The sequence below is a fragment of the Pongo abelii genome, chromosome 8, assembly GCF_028885655.2.
Source record: "Pongo abelii isolate AG06213 chromosome 8, NHGRI_mPonAbe1-v2.0_pri, whole genome shotgun sequence".
Taxonomy (NCBI): Eukaryota; Metazoa; Chordata; class Mammalia; order Primates; family Hominidae; genus Pongo; species Pongo abelii.
The window spans coordinates 85,026,719-85,050,035 of record NC_071993.2 but is presented as its reverse complement, the minus strand read 5'-3'; the positions used below and the strand labels follow the sequence as shown (position 1 = coordinate 85,050,035).

Genomic DNA, 23,317 nt, shown 5'->3' with positions numbered 1-23,317 from the left:
GAGTGAGGCAATGCCTCGCCCCTGCTTCGGCTGGCGCAGGGTGCACTCACCCACTGACCTGCGCCCACTGTCTGGCACTCCCTAGTGAGATGAACACGGTACCTCAGATGGAAATGCAGAAATCACCCGTCTTCTGCGTCGCTCACGGTGGGAGCTGTAGACCGAAGCTGTTCCTATTCGGCCATCTTGGCTCCTCCCCCCCCAATTTCGTAGTAAACTCTTAATCTGTGTAAGAGAGGAAGGGCCAAACAGTTGAATCAGAGCCTTACCTGCAACTAAGTGAACTCTGCATTCAAGTACATAATGTCTTTGTAAAACTTTACTTGAGCGTATACTTGCTGGCTTGAATTTAACAAACACACATGAAACAGAGCTACACCTTTTATTAGCACATGGTGCCATTTTGTGCACTGAGGTAGCAGGCAAAGTCTTCTTTTGATGTTTACCCAAAATAACAGAGGACAATTTAATATTTGCTATTTGTATTACAGTTTAAAAAATAGTTTTAAAATAATTAAAAAGGAAGTTAAATGATAATGTTTGCTACACTTCTCAGTCACCTCTTTATTAAAAAATATTTAAGTCATTGGTCAGTGGTTCTCAAAATTTATCACCTAGATGGCTTACTAAAACAGATTGCTGGGACCCATCCCCTGAGTTTCTGATTCCTTAGATCTGGATGGAGCCCAAGAATTTGCATTTCTAACAAATTTCTAGGGGATGTTGGTGTTGGTGATCCAGGGTCCAGGCTTAGAGAAGCAATGCTTTCGGTAGTATGGCCAAAGAATTTCTTAGGTGGGGAAGAGATATTAGATATTTGTTGTTTAGATACAGTGTTCTGTCATCCATTGGATGAATGAACTGGGATATTGAACTCAAGAGAGTGTAACTATCTAAATGGCAATTATAGATAATAAGTAGGATTTTTAAGACAAGATAGATAAAAATTAGGGGTGGAATTAAACAACATTTCTGAGACAAAAATCTGTTAACTTTGTGATCAAACTGGAAGTGTGGCATATGAAAAAGGAGTTGTTGAGGATGACTAAATTTGCTAGACTGGGAGATGGGGTACATTTTGACACCAGCAAATAAAATAGGAATTGTTAACTGGGGGGAATATTAAAGAGTAGGCTTGAAGACAAGCGATTACAGTTCTTTCTGGACAAGTTAGATTTCAATATCTGTGGAATATCTAAATGGAAATTTTCAGAAGGCTGTTAGAAATATTCATCTGTGTCTCATAGGGAGAGAGTTTGAGAATAAAGATGAAAATTTGGTAGTACTCTCTGAGCTGTTTTCTCTTGTTATATTTCTTCTTTATCAAGTGTTCTTCTTTCATCTTCGTGTCAGTCTTTGAGACCCATATGAGGTTTTTCAACTGCTCATTAGAGTGAGTAGATTAGAATGCTTATGCCTTTTGTGTATGTGTGTGGTGTCTGAAAGGATCATTTGAAAATTAATTGCTTTAGATATAATTATATTTTGTAGGTTGTGGTTATTTGGGGCAGTTAACATGGAAGAAATACAATTAACCTAAGCTCTGTGCTTGATAGATTTTTCCCCCTTATTTTGACTGACAAGAGAAGTAAGTGTATGATTATCTGTGCTTGCTGTAGAAATACACTGGATTAATTTTTTCCCCTTAAGCAACATAATCTGTGTTGCATAAAATAAATGCAGTGCATAAAATAAATGAACTGTTGGAACTCAAATTAGCAGAAAAACAGTGACAGTGAAGCCTAAAGAAAAATTAAAATCTTCACCAAATCTGTGTCTAAGGCTTTCAAATTGAACATATATGTCCAAGATTTTCTTTTTGACCTTGAACCTACTAATTTTCATGTTTACTAGCGTATTTGTTGAGTGCCAGGCTACAATAAGACATAGTCTTTTTTTTATAAACTTATTTTTCTTGCAGACTCTTTTTGTTTAAGCTTAGATAAACCTTCCATTTTTAATAAATACGGTTTTTTAGTTTTTGTATAACATTTTCAAGCTGTGCTAAGGCTGAATATTTGAGCCTATTTCTATATATTTTCTTCTGGTATAATTCAGTATATCCAATATTAATTTATGTGGTGCTTGATAGCTTGATACAGCTTTTTTGGCTGTTATTTTTGGTGATTAAAAAAGGAAGCCCTAATGACTAAAAAAGCAGTGGTTCTGGAATTTGCTGTTTATACTACTTGTTTTGCTAAAAGCTTTACATATTTACATTCTAATGATCAAATTTACAGAATTGAAATTAAGCTTAAAATAATGATAAATGTTCCAAATTCCAAATACGATTTAGCTATTTCTTCTAGAACTTTTGTTTTACACTATGTATTGTAGAAATATTTCTTTACCTATATGATTTTTTTTTTTTTTTTTTTTTGAGACAGTCTTGCCCTGTTGCCCAGGCTGGAGTGCAGTGATGCAATCTTGGCTCACTGCAATCTCTGCTTCCCAAGTTCAAGCAATTCTCCTGTCTCAGCCTCCTGAATAGCTGGGATTACAGGTGTGCATCACCACACCCAGCTAATTTTTTTGTATTTCTAAGATATTTATTTTTCTAAGAGCTTCATATGGATCCACCATTGAATGTTTTCCTTTGCTACCCTCATAATAGTTTCAAGAATGTTTTCCAATTTCTTTTCCTATAGTGTTAATACTTTTCTGTTTTAATTTTCTGACATAGAAACACCACCTAGTTTCACTATAATATGATAATATTTTAATGAGAATTTTAAATATATTTCCCTGAATGCATGCATAGTGCTATTTAGTGCAGATAATGTGTGTGTATTTACTTATTTTAATTGCACTGTGAAATGCTGATGTGCCATATTTTAAGAAAATCTGAAATATCTAAACTTAGAAAACACATTAATCAGGGAATAATTATTTTCCCTGCAATATTGTTCTCTGTCAGTTCTGCAGTGTTCTTCATTGTTTCCTTCAGAAGAATTTGACAGAAAGGCAAAATGGCAGTGAAATGTGATACCAACTAATTTGTCTTAAAACAATGGTTTCTTAAGTTAGCTCTGAAATTTTTATGAGAGGAAGTATATGCTAGACATTGGAAATTCAAAGATCCAGCATTTTTAACTTCACCTATTTATAGGCCATGTCAAAGGTAGCTAAATCGGACGATTTATTGACAATTTTGATAGCACGCTAGACAGCTGAATTTCTGGCATTTACCTGTGAGTGTAGAAAGCTTGTTGCCCAGCATTTCTGTCAATGTTTCTTTATATTTTATTTGAGCATACAGAATTCTTGTGAAATGTCAAAAACATTATTTTTAAGTAAAAAATGACCCCTGAGAAAGAAAACTATAGGATATAAGAAAACAGAAAGGGGAAAAGGATTTGTTAAAAGTGTTTTACAAAATGTTTGCATTGACTAATGTTATTGTATTAATTATATAATTTAAGGTATTGTTTAATTTATTTTGGTGCTAGAATTTAATTGCTTTTAAAATGACTCAATCTCACATTATCATTAAGAGTCTGTGAATGCATTGCGTAGGGGATGAAAATGTCTTTCCTTCTCATCTTAGGTTCATGACTGAGGCCACATAACAAAAGACAGACTAACAAGAGAAAAACATACAAATTTATGTAATATAAGCTGTGCATGATGTGGGAGCCTTCATAAGGAAATGAAAACCCAAAGAAATGGGTAAAACCTATGTATTTTTTTATGTTAGGTTTGATGAAGAGTGGACAGTCATGGAGAAGTATAATTGGAAGACAAAAGCATATGATTTCATGGTAATAAGCTGGTGGGAACTTCACAAGACTTGTTTCTTCAGATTCACCTCTGTGTCCTATGTCTTCAGAGATAAGGATATTCTTTTTCTCCAGGCATAGGGAGGACATCTCTCCAGTGAAGGTCTTATAACCTGCCTCAGGGGAGAAGGGTAGGAGAAGGAGTGACCTTCCTGCATCTGTTGTTTTCTCAAATTCCTTCAGCTGGAAGTATTTTAGGGTACCATGTCTCGAAACCCATTGCTTACTAACACTTTTCTGTTGTATTCTACTACTTGGTAAATTATATGCTTTAATTGTTTTTACATATGTAAAGACTTTGAAAAGTATCCTTTGTAAATGCCATGGTTATATTGTAATGATCTTCAAGTGATGTTTATGATGTTTATGAACTCCAGAGGGCATAATAGTTAATCAATTGGGCCATGGAATAAAGTAATAGAACTTTTGTTAATGTTTATTTTTATATTATCTAGAATAAGAAAAAGTTTTATTAATGTTAGCTATAGAGCTTAATACTTCATATAATCAAACTATCACATATACTTTATGTGTATGAGGTACATGTGTATAATTGGTATATGCTTAGTGTTTTGTACATACAGGTAGTGATGTACTTTCCCAGCCTGATGTACCCATTCTTGTGTGATACCTTTTCCAACTGTGATAGCCCTTAAAACAAAGTATCTAAATAAACTGAATTTAGAATTGGTCATTGAATTGCTGTGTCACAAAATGTTAAACCAAGTTTATCAAAATAAGAACACATATTCATATATTTTTAGTAAAATGTTTTTATTCTGAAGTAGATAAAAATAAAATATTTAAAATTATTTTGTATTTTATAATTTTAAATTACTATTTTGTCCAGTCTATAATGTTCATAATATATTAGTATATATATATGTATAATTTATAAAGAAATGACTGCACTTATGAGTACACTGTCAACATTTTTTTTTTTTTTTGAGACAGAGTCTTGCTCTGTCGCCCAGGCTGGAGTGCAGTGGCGCGAATCTAGGCTCACTGCAAGCTCCACCTCCCGGGTTCACGCCATTCTCCTCACACTTCAGCCTCCTGAGTAGCTGGGACTACAGGCGCCCGCCACCATGCCAGGCTAATTTTTTGTATTTTTAGTAGAGATGGGGTTTCACCGTGTTAGCCAGGATGGTCTTGATCTCCTGACCTTGTGATCCACCCGACTCAGCCTCCTAAAGTGCTGGGATTACACATGTGAGCCACCGCACCCAGCCAAGTACACTGTCAACATTTTTTATGCAGGGGTATGAGATGAAAAGAATTTTAAGAATAGATTTTTATTATATTCTATTTTTGTACATCTTGCTTTACACAGCAAGGTGTATCTGTAATAAATAAATCCACCCAATGTATTCAAAGATGGATTTCATTACACAATTATATACTCTTTATTGTCAAAAAGATTTCTTAAATGCATATTTTAACATGATGTTGTATATAGCAATTTAGATGAATTCCCTGGGCTCTAGAGGTAAACAATTTAAGAAAATTTTTAGTTATGTATATGAAATCTCAATCTAGGTGCTCATCAAGGAGCTAAAACAACACCACAAATTTAGAAGCATGTTGCAATTCACTGCTACCTATGATAGTCCTCTTTTCCAAAAGATGTTCTCATTATACTCCCCAGTTTCTCAGGCATTGACCTTCAAGGGCATTCTTCACATAAAATATTAAGATAAAAATCCCTTGAATTCTATCTCCTCAGTGGTCTGATCTGATTTTACATCTTGTAACTTTATAACCGTGTAACAAAATTTCCTTTATGATCTGGCCATCACCAATCTTCTCTTCCTCCAGTCCCATGTTATTCTTTCTCTGAAAATAATCTTTAGAGAATAAGTTTTCAGTACCTGTCTTCCCTGTTAAGAAACCTTAATTCAAATGCAACATATATATGGACTTTCACGAACCTTATTGCAGGGACTTTCATGAACCTCTTTTTAGGGTCATTTGGTTTTGGCATCTGTCACCCTGTTGTGCAAAACTTCACCTGGCTGACTAGTAAGCTGTACTTTTTTTTTCCTACATTTTGTGAATTTTCTTTCCAAAATTTCACTAAGTTCAAAGTGAACTGCTTTTCCATGTGTAATGCATGTCTGTACCTTTGTGCCAGGGCCAGCATTCCCTGCTTTTACTCTTCTTTAACATTTATAACCATCTTCTTCTATTCTGGCTGTGCTACCATATTTATTGTCTTTGAGTCAACACTTTACTTTTCCTTATTTAGGATTGTATATGTTGGTTACAATTACCAACAATTCCAGGGCCTACTTTCCTTTACATTTGGTCTTAAAATGTTGCTACCTGTTTTCATTGACATCTACTTTATCTCCAAACTATTTTGTGCTCCTCTTACATCTTATTTATATTCATTACTTTTTATTTTAACCTAGGTCAAATAGTGAAGTTTCATTTGTGTGTTTTTATTGCCAGCTACTCAGGGTTGTGCTTGAGGCTTGATTTGCATTTATGTCCTCTTGTGGTACGGAGCACAGAGATAGAATGGGCACAGGAAGATGAACTTAGATCTCTTTATTTCTTTTTAAGTATTTCTAAAGCAGTGATCTTTTTTTTATTATTATTATACTTTAAGTTCTAGGGTACACGTGCACAACATGCTGGTTTCTTACATATGTATACATGTGCCATGTTGGTGTGCTGCACCCCTTAACTCGTCACTTACATTACATATGTCTCCTAATGCTATCCCTCCCCGCATCCCCACCCCATGACAGGCCCCAGTGAGTGATGTTCCTCTTCCTGTGTCCAAGTGTTCTCATTGTTCAATTCCCACCTATGGGTGAGAACATGCGGTGTTTGGTTTTTTTGTCCTTGCGATAGTTTGCTGAGAATGATGGTTTCCAGCTTCATCCATGTCCCTACAAAGAACACAAATTCATCCTTTTTTGTGGCTGCATAGTATTCCATGGTGTATATGTGCCACGTTTTCTTAATCCAGTCTATCACTGATGGACATTTGGGTTGGTTCCAAGTCTTTGCTATTGTGAATAGTGCTGCAATAAACATACGTGTGCGTGTGTCTTTATAGTAGCATGATTTATAATCCTTTGGGTATATACCCAGTAATGGAATGGCTGGGTCAAATGGTATTTCTAGTTCTAGATCCTTGAAGAATCGCCACACTGTCTTCCACAATGGTTGAACTAGTTTACAGTCCCACCAACAGTGTAAAAGTGTTCCTATTTCTCCACATCCTCTCCAGCACCTATTGTTTCCTGACTTTTTAATGATCGCCATTCAACTGGTGTGAGATGGTATCTCATTGTGGTTTTGATTTGCATTTCTCTGATGACCAGTGATGATGAGCATTTTTTCATGTGTCTGTTGGTTGCATAAATGTCTTCTTTTGAGAAGTGTCTGTTCATATCCTTCGCCCACTTTTTGATGGGGTTGTTTGATTTTTTTCTTGTAAATTTGTTTGAGTTCATTGTAGATTCTGGATATTAGCCCTTTGTCAGATGAGTAGATTGCGAAAATTTTCTCCCATTTTATAGGTTGCCTGTTCACTCTGATGATAGTTTCTTTTGCTGTGCAGAAGCTCTTTAGTTTAATTAGATCCAGTTTGTCAATTTTGGCTTTTGTTGCCATTGCTTTTGGTGTTTTAGACATGAAGTCCTTGCCCATGCCTGTGTCCTGAATGGCATTGCCTAGGTTTTTTTCTAGGGTTTTTATGGTTTTAGGTCTAACATTTAAGTCTTTAATCCATCTTGAATTAATTTTTGTATAAGATATAAGGAAGAGATCCAGTTTCAGCTTTCTCCATATGGCTAGCCAGTTTTCCCAACACCATTTATTAAATAGGGAATCCTTTCCCCATTTCTTGTTTTTGTCAGGTTTGTCAAAGATCAGATGGTTGTAGATGTGTGGTATTATTTCTGAGGGCTCTGTTCTGTTCCATTGATCTATATCTCTGTTTTGGTGCCAGTACCATGCTGTTTTGGTTACTGTAGCCTTGTAGTATAGTTTGAAGTCAGGTAGCGTGATGCCTCCAGCTTTGTTCTTTTGGCTTAGGATTGTCTTGGCAATGTGGGCTCCTTTTTGGTTCCATATGAACTTTAAAGTAGTTTTTTCCAATTCTGTGAAGAAAGTCATTGGTAGCTTGATGGGGATGGCATTGAATCTATAAATTACCTTGGGCAGTATGGCCATTTTCACGATATTGATTCTTGCTATCCATGAGCATGGAATATTCTTCTGTTTGTTTGTATCCTCTTTTATTTCGTTGAGCGGTGGTTTGTAGTTCTCCTTGAAGAGGTCCTTCACATCCCTTGTAAGTTGGATTCCTAGGTATTTCATTCTCTTTGAAGCAATTGTGAATGGGAGTTCACTCGTGATTTGGCTCTCTGTTTGTCTGTTATTGGTGTATAAGAATGCTTGTGATTTTTGCACATTGATTTTGTATCCTGAGATGCTGAAGTTGCTTATCAGCTTAAGAAGATTTTGGGCTGAGATAATGGGGTTTTCTAGATATACAATCATGTCATCTGCAAACAGGGACAGTTTGACTTCCTCTTTTCCTAATTGAATAACCTTTATTTCTTTCTCTTGCCTGATTGCCCTGGCCAGAACTTCCAACACTATGTTGAATAGGAGTGGTGAGAGAGGGCATCCCTGTCTTGTGCCAGTTTTCAAAGGGAATGCTTCCAGTTTTTGCCCATTCAGTATGATATTGGCTGTGGGTTTGTCGTAAACAACTCTTGTCATTTTGAGATACATCACATCAATATCTAATATATTGAGAGTTTTTAGCATGAAGGGCTGTTGAATTTTGTCAAAGGCCTTTTCTGCATCTATTGAGATAATCATGTGGTTTTTGTCTTTGGATCTGTTTATATGCTGGATTACGTTTTTTGATTTGTGTATATTGAACCAGCCTTGCATCCCAGGGATGAAGCCAACTTGATCGTGGTGGATAAACTTTTTGATGTGCTGCTGGATTTGGTTTGCCAGTATTTTATTTTGGATTTTTGCATCGATGTTCATCAGGGATGTTGGTCTAAAATTCTCTTTTTTTGTTGTGTCTCTGTCAGGCTTTGGTATCAGGATGATGCTGGCCTCATAAAATGAGTTAGGGAGGATTCCCCCTTTTTCTATTGATTGGAATAGTTTCAGAAGGAATGGTACCAGCTCCTCCTTGTACCTCTGGTAGAATTCAGCTGGGAATCCATCTGATCCTGGACTTTTTTTGGTTGGTAGGCTATTATATATTGCCTCAATTTCAGAGCCTGTTATTGGTCTATTTAGGGATTCACCTTCTTCCTGGTTTAGTCTTGGGAGGGTGTATGTGTCGAGGAATTTATCCATTTCTTCTAGGTTTTTGAGTTTATTTGCGTAGAGGTGTTCATAGTATTCTCTGATGGTAGTTTGTATTTCTGTGGGGTCGGCAGTGATATCCCCTTTATCATTTTTTATTGCGTCTGTTTCATTCTTCTCTCTTTTCTTTATTAGTCTTGCCTAGTGGTCTATCCATTTTGTTGATCTTTTCAAAAAAGCAGCTCCTGGATTCATTGATTTTTTGTGTCTATCTCCTTCAGTTCTGCTCTGATATTAGTTATTTCTTGCCTTCTGCTAGCTTTTGAATGCGTTTGCTCTTGCTTCTCTAGTTCTTTCAAATTGTGATGCTAGGGTGTCAATTTTAGATCTTTCCTGCTTTCTCTTATGGGCACTTAGTGCTATAAATTTCCCTCTACACACTGCTTTAAATGTGTCCCAGAGATTCTGGTATATTGTGTCTTTGTTCTCATTGGTTTCAAAGAACATCTTTATTTCTGCCTTCATTTCGTTATGTACCCAGTAGTCATTCAGGAGCAGGTTGTTCGGTTTCCATGTAGCTGAGCGGTTTTGAGTGAGTTTCTTAATCCTGAGTTCTAGTTTGATTGCACTGTGGTCTGAGAGACAATTTATTATAATTTCTGTTCTTTTACATTTGCTGAGGAGTGTTTTACTTCCAACTATGTGGTCAATGTTGGAATAGGTGCGATGTAGTGCTGAGAAGAATGTATATTCTGTTGACTTGGGGTGGAGAGTTCTGTAGATGTCTATTAGGTCCGCTTGGTGCAGAGCTGAGTTGAAGATCTCTTCAATATTTGCTTTCTCATTTTGTTAGATGCTGTCAGTTCTTGGACCAATCATACTGTGGTATGATGATTTTGAGGAATCAGAATGTAATGAATCCTTCCTAATTCTAGTTTCAGCCATTGAATAATGAAATTTGGAATTAAACTAAAATGCTTACTAATGATTTATCATAATTATGAATTAAAATATTAAAGGTGAATCTGGGCCTTGATATTTTTAAAGTTATAAATATATTTGAAACCTTACTTGAAGATTAGAGGTTTGTCATTTATTTTTAAATCATCTATCAGGGAAATATATAGGAAGTTCTCCTAACTGACTTGTGGTAGAGTTAGGGGTCATCAGAGTAAAGCAAAAGAATTTGAAGGATAAGTAGAAGTTATGAAGGAAAAGTTGGGAAAATAGATGAGCTATTGGGAGACAGTAGTAAACAGTGAGTGAAAGATTACATAGGCAGTAATAGACCAGGTATAAGGAATCATTCCAACAAAGGCTTAGTAGTGACTGGGGTTAGGGTGAGATTGAGAGTTAGATGAGATTATGATAGAGACAAAAATATGCCAGGTCTTGAAGGACTAGTTTAAAATATTATCCCAAGGGAGTGGGGGTTGAAAAATTACCCACCGGGTACAATGTCTAATATTTCAGTAATAGGTTACACTAGAAGCCCATCCCCCACCATTATGCATAATATTACCCATGTAACAAACACGTGTACCCCAAAATCTAAAATAAAAATGTTTTAATAAAATTTAAAAATATAAAAAGTTATTCTATGTCAACTTTTTTACATGATTAGCCAAGGAAAAATTGGAAGCATTAGAGTAACATTGTCTTCACATGAATGGTTAGGAGGAGAATTTCAACAATTATTGTTCAGATAATTAAACCTCAAATAACTTTTGCTAAATGACTTGGGTAATTTAGATGTGTGTGTCTATGCTTCCTTATTCTGAATGATACCACTTTTATACCATTTTGGTGTGCTTATACAGCTTCGAGTGCTTAAATGGTATTACATTTTATAACCAGAGTTAAGGAAACAGAATGTTAGGCCTAGGAAATGCCTTCAGAACTATTTGATTCAAACTTTCTGTTTTCCAATTGTGAATATGTAGGATTATTGAGGTTAAATAACCTGTCTAATTTCGTATAGCTATTAAACAGCAGAGTCAGGATTTGAGCCAGTTTGTCCATTTCTGAAGCTCATGCTCTTAACTAATATCATTCTACAAAATAAAATCAGTAAGTACCTTAGATGTGATTTTTCAAACTTTTATTAATATATTTTTTACTCAGGGTTTAAAACCTACTGTGCAGACATAATAATTTACAAGGTCGTAATCTGCAGCACCCATAACTTCTGCAGAATATAGTGATTACTAAAAAGGCCATAGATTGCAATCTACCCATCTGACAAGGGCTAATATCCAGAATCTACAAAGAACTTATACAAATTTACAAGAAAAAAATCAAACAACCCCATCAAAAGGTGGGCGATGGATATGAACAGACACTTCTCAAAAGAAGGCATTTGTGCTGCCAACAGACACATGAAAAAATGCTCATCATCACTGGCCATCAGAGAAATGCAAATCAAAACCACAATGAGATACCATCTCACATCAGTTAGAATGGTGATCATTAAAAAGTCAGGAAACAACAGGTGCTGGAGAGGATGTGGAGAAATAGGAGCACTTTTACACTGTTGGTGGGACTGTAAACTAGTTCAACCATTGTGGAAGACAGTGTGGCGATTCTTCAAGGATCTAGAACTAGAAATACCATTTGACCCAGCCATTCCATTACTGGATACATACCCAAAGGATTATAAATCATGCTACTATAAAGACATACACACACGTATGTTTATTGCGGCACTATTCACAATAGCAAAGACTTGGAACCAACCCAAATGTCCATCAGTGATAGACTGGATTAAGAAAACGTGGCACATATACACCATGGAATACTATGCAGCCATAAAAAAAGGATGAATTCATGTCCTTTGTAGGGACGTGGATGAAGCTGGAAACCATCATTCTGAGCAAACTATCGCAAGGACAGAAAGCCAAACACCACATTTTCTCACTCATAAGTGGAAATTGAACAATGAGAACACTTGGACACAGGGTGGGGAACATCACACACTGGGGCCTGTCATGGGGTGGGGGTAGGTAGGAGGGATAGCATTAGGAGAAATACCTAATGTAAATGATGAGTTAATGGGTGCAGCACACCAACATGGCACATGTATACATATGTAAGAAACCAGCACGTTGTGCACATGTACCCTAGAACTTAGCGTGTAATTTTTTTTAAAAAAAGGCCATAGATAATGGTAAATTGCTCATTTAGATGCATGTATAAGGGTTATTTTCCATTGACTAGAAAGGGAGTAAAAGAAGCCTGAAGGATTACATGTTGTTATGGGAATTTACATCAAGATCAAATTCCATGGGAAGTCTTTTTGTAGATTTAGAATATAAAGGATTTATAGAATGTATGTAGGGTTTAGGCCAATAAAACAAGTTTCTGAAAACTTTATATAAAGAACTATTATAAGTAAAACAAACAAAGTATAAAGTATGTTTTCAGTATGTAGAAATATTAAATTTAAAATCTTCTATCCTGCTAGGAGACTAGACCTTAAGTTAACACTAAAATATTATGAAAATTGATGACTGCTGCCATTTAAATTCTGTGTTACTATTAGGGTAGATGGTATAATTTGAGGTGACAGTTCATAACCATTCTAAATAGTCTAAGTGGTTACAAGTTAAATAAAGTTATATTTTATCATGTAATGAGTCTGTGTATGATGACTTTTAACAGAACCCTTTTTTTGTGGGAGCTTTAACTTTCTCCTGTCAGTCAAACTAGAATTATTTTAAAAAGAAAGAGGAGGAGAATTTCAAAGTCCTGGATTTGTGCAAATTTAGTTTGGTTTCATTCCCATGTCAACTGGGAGAACTCAAGGACCAGATTCTCAGTTTATGTTGATTTTGTTCCCTTTTGTGTGTATGTCCTTTTTATTTTATGTGTGACCTTTTAACATTGGCTTTAATCTGAGATTTTTTTTTTCTTAACATATTACTTATTGCCAACATTGGTAGGGAGTGCCATCTCCACTATGCTTTTAGTCATATATTTATATTTTTATGCTTCCATATGTCATTTTATTCATGTGTTTATCACTCACTCAACAAATATTTATTAGGACCAGGTGCTCATTTAGACAGGATCAGTAGAAAGGAGTCTCATAAAGTTGGTTTTTTTTTTTTTTTGAGACAGTTCGCTCTTATTGCTCTGGCTGGAGTGCAGTGGCGTGATCTTGGCTCACTGCAACCTTTGCCTCCTGGGTTCAAGTGATTCTCCTGCCCCAGCCTCCCAAGTGGCTGGGATTACAGGCACCTATCACCTAATTTTGTATTTTTAGTAGAAACGGGGTTTTGCCATGTTGGCCAGGTTGGCCTCGAACTCCTGACCTCAGGTGATCTGCCTGCCTTGGCCTCCCAAAGTGCTGGGATTACAGGCATGAGCCACTGCTCCCGGCCTCATAAAGTTTTTAAAAGAACATCAAGGGAATATACTTAAAAGTTTCACTAAAATAAGATAAAATTATCCCAGTTCCTTGTGGACACTATATTCATGTTATCCTGATGTAACAGCTTTTTCCCATGTGACATTCTAGATCATGAATGTGAGATTGATTATGTGTGGGTTGGCCATGGGACCAAAAGGGAAGTAGTTGATTGATCTGTTTTCCACAGCATTTTCTCTTTAAAAAAAAAATTACAACCATGTTTTTCTTTCACCAACCATGAGATTTCCTAATTGTTCACATTATTAATAATTGTTTTTATTCTTTAAAGTTCTTAATGTAGTCACCTATTTTGTGAGCTCATCATGTAAAGCATATTTGTGAGTATTTTTCTCATGTATTTATCTTCATGTGCCGTGTTAAAAGAATGATATAACATGCTAGTTACCAATATGCTAGAGTATTACAGAGTTTTATGTGTAACCTATGTTCATAATCCTACTTCAGCTAATATTTTTCAGGCAGAAAAAGCAGAAAAAGCTTTTCAGTAGTATGTGGGCTGGAGTGCACTGGTCCTCATGGCACCGTCCCTCATGGCTACTTCAGCTAATATTTTGCAGGCAGAAAAAGGCAGAAAAAGCTTGACTTCTGGGGTGGCAGCAACAACAATAGGGTTTGAATTAGTATTAAGCCATAAGTCTTAGCCTGATAATTTTTCTGGCTTTCGTAATATAAATTCCTTAATACTACTTGTAAGTTTAGCCTGTCTTCGGTCATTGGAAATAATTCTGCATCCGAGAACAGATACTGTAAGGAACTTAAGGTCAGGATTTCATGGCCTTAGCACTGAGTAATTCTTGGCATTACTTTGTCCTAGTACATTAATTCTAGTAATTAAACTCTTATTTTAACTTCTTTGATCAAGCGCCTTCTTGTATCTATCTCTAGCAATTGAATCCTTGTGTTTTTATCTATAAATGAATCTATCCCTTATCTTCTTGCCCAAATCCTACTCCCTCCAGCCTAAGGTTCTATTTTGAATACCAGGATTTTGCCTTTCATGGTTTCTCATGGGTAGAACTGTACAACTTGCTGGTAAGCCTCTTCGATACAAATAATAACCTAATAGCCTGATCTCCTTCCCATTGCCTTTTGTTAGACTACTTATACTCTGTGTCATACTTTGTCTACTGAATGGGACTTCTGCCATTTATAGGCTGCGAGGTCTCTATCTGTCTTGATTATCTCTCCCTTCCTATTATTTGGAGTTCTCGTGATTGGCATCTCTGCTTCAAAGGTCTGTCTAATCTCTGGATCTCTGCAAACTGACTCTTAATGGTGTAACCCAACCTAGTCTAACTGAGTCTCTGTTTTTACAGTAGCCAGCTAGAAATTCTGGAAATTCTGGAAATTGCCTAGTTCTGGAAATCCAACAAACCAAGCAAACTCAGTGAATACAACTCATGTTGTGTTTAGGCGTAGAAACATTTAGAAGCACATTTATTTAATTCAAATTTGTATATTTGTACATAAGGGAGACAGAAAATTGTAAAAGTACATAACTAAAAACTGTTATGCATTCCTTTTTTTATTTTTTAGTTGTTTTTGAAGAACTTAAATCCAAAGAGACAAGAAAAGGATAAAAGCACCACTGGTTCATGGCAAGTTATTACATTTTAAGTGATTAACTGTAAGTGCACTTTATCTCCTGCACTAGTCATGTTTTTGACTTCCCCAAATTATGGAAAGTGTGACATGCTTCATTAACATAACACTTAACATTACAAATAGGAAAAGATGGGCTTCTTTAGCAAAACAATAAAGCAAGAGAGCCCTTTTCTCAATGAATGATAGGCTAATACAACAGAGATCTTTCAGTTAAAGCAGAATCTTAAGTAAGGTACATAGCTAATGTAAGGTACATCTTAAGTAAGGTACCTTAGCTGTATACATTACTTAAGAATATCACAGAGGTAGCTGGCAAGATGGCGGCATAGGAACAGCTCCAGTCTGCAGCTGCCAGTGAGATCAATGCAGAAGGTGGGTGATTTCTGCATTTCCAACTGAGATACCCAGCTCATCTCATTGGGCCTGGTTAGACAGTGGGTGCAGCCAACAGAGGGCCAGCCAAAGCAGGGTGGGGTGTTGCCTCATCTGGGAAGCGCAGGGGGTCAGGCAACTCCCTCCCCTAGCCAAAGGAAGCCATGAGGGACTGTGCCATGAGGAGCAGTGCACTCCGGCCCACATACTACACTTTTCCCACAGTCTTCGCAACCCGTGGGCTGGGAGATTCCCTCAGGTATCTCTGCCACCAGGGCCCTCACAGTGTAAACAAAGCCACCAGGAAGTTCAAACTGGGCAGAGCCCACTGCAGCGCAGCAAAGCTGCTGTAGCCAGACTGCCTCTCTAGATTCCTTCTCTCTAGGCAGGGAATCTCTGAAAGAAAGGCAGCAGCGGCCAGGCACGGTGGCTCACGCCTGTAATCCCAGCACTTTGGGAGGCCGAGGCCAGTGGATCATGAGGTCAGCAGATTGAGACCATCCTGGCTAACACAGTGAAACCCTGTCTCTACTAAAAATACAAAAAATTAGCTGGGCGTGGTGGTGGGCGCCTGTAGTCCCAGCTACTCGGGAGGCTGAGGCAGGAGAATGGTGTGAAACCTGGGAGGTGGAGTTTGCAGTGAGCCGAGATGCGCCACTGCACTCCAGCCTGGGTGACAGAGCAAGACTCTGTCTCAAAAAAGAAAAAAAAAAAAAAAAAGAAAGAAAGGCAGCAGCCCCAGTCAGGGGCTTATAGGTAAAGCTCCCATCTCCCTGAGACAGAGCACCTGGGGGAAGGGACGGCTGTGGGCGCAGCTTTGATAGACTTAAATGTTCCTGCCTACCAGCTCTGAAGAGAGCAGTGTATCTCCCAGCACAGCACTTGAGCGCTGCTAAGGGACAGACTGCCTCCTCAAGTGGGTCCCTGACCCCCATGCCTCCTGACTGGGAGACACCTCCCAGCAGGGGTCAACAGACACCTCATATAGGAGAGCTCTGGCTAACATCTGGTGGGTGCCCATCTGGGAGGAAGCTTCCAGAGGAAGGAACAGGCAGCAATCTTTGCTGTTCTGCAGCCTCTGCTAGTAATACCCAGGCAAGCAGGATCTGGAGTGGACCTCCAGCAAACTCGAGCAGACCTGCAGCCGAGGAGGCTGACCGTTAGAAGGAAAGCTAACAAACAGAAAGGAATAGCATCAACTTCAACAAAAAGGACGTCCACACAGAAACCTCATCTGAAGGTCACCAATATCAAAGACCAAAGGTAGATAAATCCATGAAGATGAGGAAAAACCAGTGCAAAAAGGCTGAAAGTTCCAAAAACAGACACCTCTTCTCCTCCAAAGGATCACAACTCCTCGCCAGCAAGGGAACAAAACTGGACAGAGCATGAGTTTGACAAATTGACAGAAGTAGGCTTTAGAAGGTGGGTAATAACAAACTCCTTCGAGCTAAAGGAGCATGTTCTAATCCAATGCAAGGAAGCTAAGAACCTTGAAAAAAGGTTAGAGGAATTGCTAACTAGAATGACCAGTTTAGAGAAGAACAGAAATGACCTGATGGATCTGAAAAACACAGCATGAGAACTTTGTGAAGCATACACGAGTATCAATAGCCAAATTGATCAAGCAGAAGAAAAGATATCAGAGATTGAAGATCAACTTAATGAAATAAAGCATGAAGACAAGATTAGAGAAAAAAGAATGAAAAGGAACGAACAAACCCTCCAAGAAATATGGGACTATGTGAAAAGACCAAACCTACATTTGATTGGTGTACTTGAAAGTGACGGGGAGATTGGAACCAAGTTGGAAAACACTCTTCAGGATATTATCCAGGAGAACTTCCCAACCTAGCAACACAAGCCAAAATTCAAATTCAGGAAATACAGAGAATAACCCCAAGATACATAATTGTCATATTCACCAAGGTTGAAATGAAGGAAAAAATGTTAAGGGCAGCCGGAGAGAAAGGTTGGGTTAACCACAAAGGGAAGCTCATCAGACTAACAGCGGATCTCTCTGCAGAAACTCTACAAGCCAGAAGAGAGTGAGAGCCAATATTCAACATTCTTAAAGAAAAGAATTTTCAACCCAGAATTTCATATTCAGCCAAACTAAGCTTTATAAGTGAAGGGGAAATAAAATCCTTTACAGACAAGCAAATGTTGAGAGATTCTGTCACCACCAGGCCTGCCTTACAAGAGCTCCTGAAGGAAGCACTAAACCTGGAAAGGAAAAACCAATACCAGCCACAGCAAAAACATACCAAATTGTAAAGACCATGGGCACTTTGAAGAAACTGCATCAACTAATGGGAAAAGTAACCAGCTAGCATCATAATTACAGGATCAAGTTCAAACATAACAATATTGACCTTAAATGTAAATGAGCTAAATACCCCAATTAAAGGACACAGATTGGGAAATTGGATAAAGAGTCAAGACCCATTGGTGTGCTGTATTCAGGAGACCCATCTCACATGCAAAGGCACACATTGGCTCAAAATCAAGGTATGGAGGAATATTTACCAAGCAAATGGAAAGCAAAAAAAAGCAGGGGTTGCAATCCTAATCTCTGATAAAACAGACTTTAAACCAACAAAGATCAAAAAAGGACAAAGAAGGGATCAATGCAACAAGAAGAGCTAACTATCCTAAATATATATGCACCCAATACAGGAGCACCCAGATTCATGAAGCAAGTTCTTAGAGACCTACAAAGAGACTTAGACTCCCATGCAATAATAGTGGGAGACTTTAACATCCCACTGTCAATATTAGACAGATCATTGAGACAGAAAATTAGCAAGGATAGTCAGGACTTGAACTCAGCTCTGGACCAAGCAGACCTAATAGACATCTATAGAAATCTCCACCCCAAATCAACAGAATATACATTCTCCTCAGCACCACATCACACGTATTCTAAAATTGACCACATAATTGTAAGTAAAACACCCCTCACCAAATGCAAAAGAACAGAAATCATAACAGTCTCTCAGATCACAGTGCAATCAAATTAGAACTCAGGAAAAAGACACTCACTTAAAACCTCACACCTACATGGAAACTGAACAACATGCTCCTGAATATTGAATGGAATGTATCTCAAAATAATAAGAGCTATTTATGATAAACCCACAGCCAATATCATACTGAATGGGCAAAAGCTGGAAACATTCCCTTTGAAAACCAGCACAAGACAAGGATGCCCTCTCTTACCACTCCTATTCAACATAGTACTGGAAGTTCTGGCCAAGGCAATCAGGCAAGAGAAAGAAATAAAGGTATTCAGATAGGAAGAGAGGAAGTCAAATTGTCTCTGTTTGCAGATCACATGATTGTATATTTAGAAAATCCCGTCATCTCAGCCCCAAATCTCCTTAAGCTGATAAGCAACTTCAGCAAAGTCTCAGGATACAAAATCAATGTGCAAAAATCACAAGCACTCCTATACACCAATAATAGACAAACAGCCAAATCATGAGTGAACTACCATTCACAATTGCTTCAAAGAGAATAAAATACCTAGGAATACAATTTACAAGGGATGCAAGGGACCTCTTCAAGGAGAACTACAAACCACTTCTCAAGGAAATGAGAGGACACAAACAAATGGAAAAACATTCCATGCTTATGGATAGGAAGCATCAATATCATGGAAATGGCCATACTGTCCAAAGCAATTTATAGATTCAGTGCTATCCCCATGAAGCTACCATTGAATTTCTTCACAGAATTAGAAAAAAAATGACTTTAAATTCCATATGGAACCAAAAAAGAGCCCGCATAGCCAAGACAATCCTAAGCAAAAAGAACAAAGCTGGAGGCATCACACTACCTGACTTCAAACTATACTGCAAGGCTACAGTAACCAAAACAGCATGGTACTGGTACCAAAACAGATATGTAGACCAAAGGAACAGAACAGATGCCTCAGAAATAACGCCACACGTCTGCAACCATCTAATCTTTGACAAACCTGACAAAAACAAGCAATGGGGAAAGGATTCCCTATTTAATAAATGGTGTTGGGAAAACTGGCTAGCCATATACAGAAAACTGAAACTGGACCCCTTCCTTACACCTTATATGAAAATATACAAAATTAACTCAAGATGGATTAAAGACTTAAATGTAAGACCTAAAACCATGAAAACTCTAGAAGGAAACCTAGGCAGTGCCATTCAGGACACAGGCATGGGCAAGGACTTCATTTCTAAAACACCAAAAGCAATGGCAACAAAAGCCAAAATTGACAAATGGGATCTAATTAAACTAAAGAGCTTCTGCACAGCAAAAGAAACTATCATCAGAGTGAACAGGCAACCTACAGAATGAGAGAAAAATTTTGCACTGTATCCATCTGACAAAGGGCTAATATCCAGAATCTACAAAGAACTCAAACAAATTTACAAGAAAAAAAAACTCCATCAAAAAGTGGGCAAAGGATGTAAACAGACACTTTTCAAAAAAAGACATTTATGCAGCCAACAAACAGATGAAAAAAAGCTCATCATCACTGGTCATTAGAGAAATGCAAATCAAAACCACAATGAGATACCATCTCAAGCCAGTTAGAATGGCGATCATTAAAAAGTCAGGAAACATCAGATGCTGGAGAGGATGTGCAGAAATAGGAACGCTTTTACACTGTTGGTGGAAGTGTAAATTAGTTCAACTATTGTGGAAGACAGTGTGGTGATTCCTTAATGATCTAAAACCAGAAATACCATTTAACCCAGCAATCCCATTATTGGGTATATACTCAAAGGATTATAAATCATTCTACTATAAATACACATGCACACATATGCTTATTGTAGCACTGTTCACAATAGCAAAGAGTTGGAACCTACTCAAATGCCCATCAGTGATAGACTGGATAAAGGAAATGTGGCACATATACACCATGGAATACTATGTGGCCATAAAAAAGGAACAGTTCATGTCCTTTGCAGGGAGTTGGATGAAACTGGAAACCATCATTCTCAGCAAACTAACACAGGAACAGAAAACCAAACACCGCATGTTCTCACTCGTAAGTGGGAGTTGAACAATGAGAAAGCATAGACACAGGGAGGGGAACATCACACACCAGGGCCTGTTTGGGGATGGGGGTGCTAGGGGAGGGATAGCATTAGGAGAAATTCCTAATGTAATGATGGGTTGATGGATGCAGCAAACCACTGTGGCCAGTGTATACCTATGTAACAAACCTGCACATTCTGCACATGTATCTCAGAACTTAAAGTATAATTTTAAAAAAAAGTAAATATCACAAATAAGGCCTGGTATGGTGGCTCATGCCTGCCTGTAATCCCTGTGCTTTGGGAGGCCGAGGTGGGAGCATCACTTGAGGCCAAGAATTTGAGACCAGCCTGGGGAACATAGTGAGACCCCCATGTCTAAAAAAAAATTGTTTTGAATTAGCTGAGCATGTTGCTGTGCACCTGTAGTCCTAGCCACTCAGGTGATGAGGCAGGAGGATCACTTGAGCCCAGGACTTTGAGGCGATAGTGAGCTATGATCAGGCCATTGCACTTCAGCCTGAGTGACAGAACAAGGATCTTTGTTTTTGTTTTGTTTTGTTTGAGATGGAGTTTCACTCTTGTTGCCCAGGCTGGAGTACAATGGCATGATCTCGGCTCACTGCATCCTCTGCCTCCCAGTTTCAAGTGATGCTCCTGCCTCAGCCTCCCGAGTAGCTGAGATCACAGGTGCACACCACCACAGCCAGCTAATTTTGTGCTTTTAGTAGAGATGGGGTTTATCCATGTTGGTCAGGCTGGTCTAGAATTCCTGACCTGAGGTGATCCACCTGCCTCAGCCTCCCAAAGTGCTGGGATTATAGGTGGACTCTCTAAAAAAAAAAAAAAAAAAAAAAAAAAACTATTACAAATAGGTCCTTTTTTAAGTTCATTAAGCATGAATTTAGCTGCCTTACAGCACAGCATCTGAATAAACCAAAGTACTTTTTAGGTCAAGTGATTTTGTTTATAATTTGGCTTTAGTAAAAGCTAATGAAAAGAATTCATTTCTTAAAGTGAAACTCATATTTCTTTTTTTTACATTTCCTTTCTCAGAGAAGGAATGCAATGGTTTGAATGTTTATCCCCTCTAAAACTGATGTTGGAACTTAATCCCCAATGTTGCAGTATTGAGAGGAGGGGCTTTTAAGAGGTGATTAGGTCATGAGGGCTTTGCCCTCATGAATGGATTAATCCATTTATGGATTAATGGATTAATGTGTTATTTTGGGAGTGGGACTGTTAGCTTTATAAGAAGAAGAAGAGAAGACTTGAGCTAGCAAGCTCAGCCCCCTCACCATGTGATGCCCTGCACTGGTGCAGGACTCTGCAGAAAGTCCCTACCAGCAACAAGGTCCTCACGAGATGCTGTCCTCAACCTTGTACTTCTTAGCCTCCATACCTGTAAGAAATAGCCTATCTTTCTGTATAAGTTACTCAGTGTCAGGTATTCTGTTACAAGCAACAGAAAACAGATGAAGAGCTTATTTATTTTGTTTCCATTAAATTAAGTTTAGCCTAAAGCTGCCTTCTTGCATATTTTTAAGTTTGGCCTAAAGGTTTCTCCATTCATAATGAACTGTAATCTCATTGCATATATAAACAGACTGTAACCCACTTGTGTAACAAGTAGCCCAGTCTCACGCAATCCCAGCAGCCATACTTCAACCACTCCTAGGTGGACAGCCATTCAAACTGTGTTCAAATAAGGCAAATTGTCAACCGTTAACCAATCCAGCTGTTTCTGTAACTCATTTTTATTTTCTGCATGTCACTTTCCTTTTTCTGTCCATAAATCCTCTTCAACCACTCAGCAGTACCAGAGTTGCTCTGGACCTATTCTGGTTTGGGGGAGAGAGTGGTGGGAGTCTGCCCAATTTGTGAATCATTGTTTGCTCAATTAAACTCCGTTAAACGTAATTTGTCTAAAGTTTTTCATTTATCATTTCCATACAGGTAAAACCAAACTGCAATTGAAGTGTATCCCCAGAAAGCTATGGGACCACTTATAACTAATGATAATCACCCCAGTGTAGCACTGAAGATTATATGATATTCCAAATGGTACAGTACTTTTCTAAGTGCAGGATTTTATCAGCTTATCAATTTGTACAACATAGATAATAAATTAATGATAAAGTATAATTCATGTAATGATTCTATTTGACTTCACTAGAAACCATATTTATTTGCCAATTCATTTTCAAGGTAACAGTTGGTTAAGTCACATTTGTATTGTCTGTCAGCTCATAACTATAAATTTTATAAATTAATTGGCAGACATACTCTGTATATGGTTCCAAAATATGGCTTTTGGTTAATAATTTGTAGAAGACTATTTAGAATGTATAAGGAGCCTGTAAATATATTTGGATAAAAGGGCTTTCTTAAAAAAAAATCTAATCTCATTTTCTCCAATGCATTTTCTTCAGTGCTGCCAGAGTGATCCTCTAATGTAGAAATCCAATTATGTCATTCAATGGTTACCTTTTGTCTGTGTTAAGTATTTACTCTAATATAAACAAAAATTTCTTTGATTTTTGCCCCCATCTTATACTCTAGCCTTATTTCCTACCATTTTTCCTACCTTTTCCTAACCAAATCATCCTGCTGCATTGCCTTTAACACTCCATTGTCTTTGAAAACTTGAGAATATTTATAGAAAAATCATATTTAAAAGATAGCTTTATATGTTAGGATAACCAGCTATGGGTATATTTACTCTCTGAAATGAAAAATGTAAAAATAATGAGGTGATATCAATTCATGTCTAGTGATTTGTAATGGGAGTCAGTTACTAGGGA

The 23,317-nt window shown here is 37.6% G+C and overlaps 1 protein-coding gene across 3 annotated transcripts in view; it reads left to right on the top strand.

Moving 5' to 3' along the window:
• Positions 1–23,317, top strand: part of PHYHIPL (phytanoyl-CoA 2-hydroxylase interacting protein like) — an 83,758-nt gene that overhangs the window by 21,835 nt on the left and 38,606 nt on the right. Inside the window, exon 1 of one of the 3 annotated variants that reach the window (XM_063727637.1) lies at positions 15,115–15,133. The exons of the other annotated variants lie outside the window; for them this stretch is intronic. The gene's annotated coding sequence lies outside the window, so the exon portion shown is untranslated. Of the gene's footprint in view, positions 1–15,114; positions 15,134–23,317 lie in introns of those variants that run through there. 3 annotated transcript variants of the gene reach the window in all.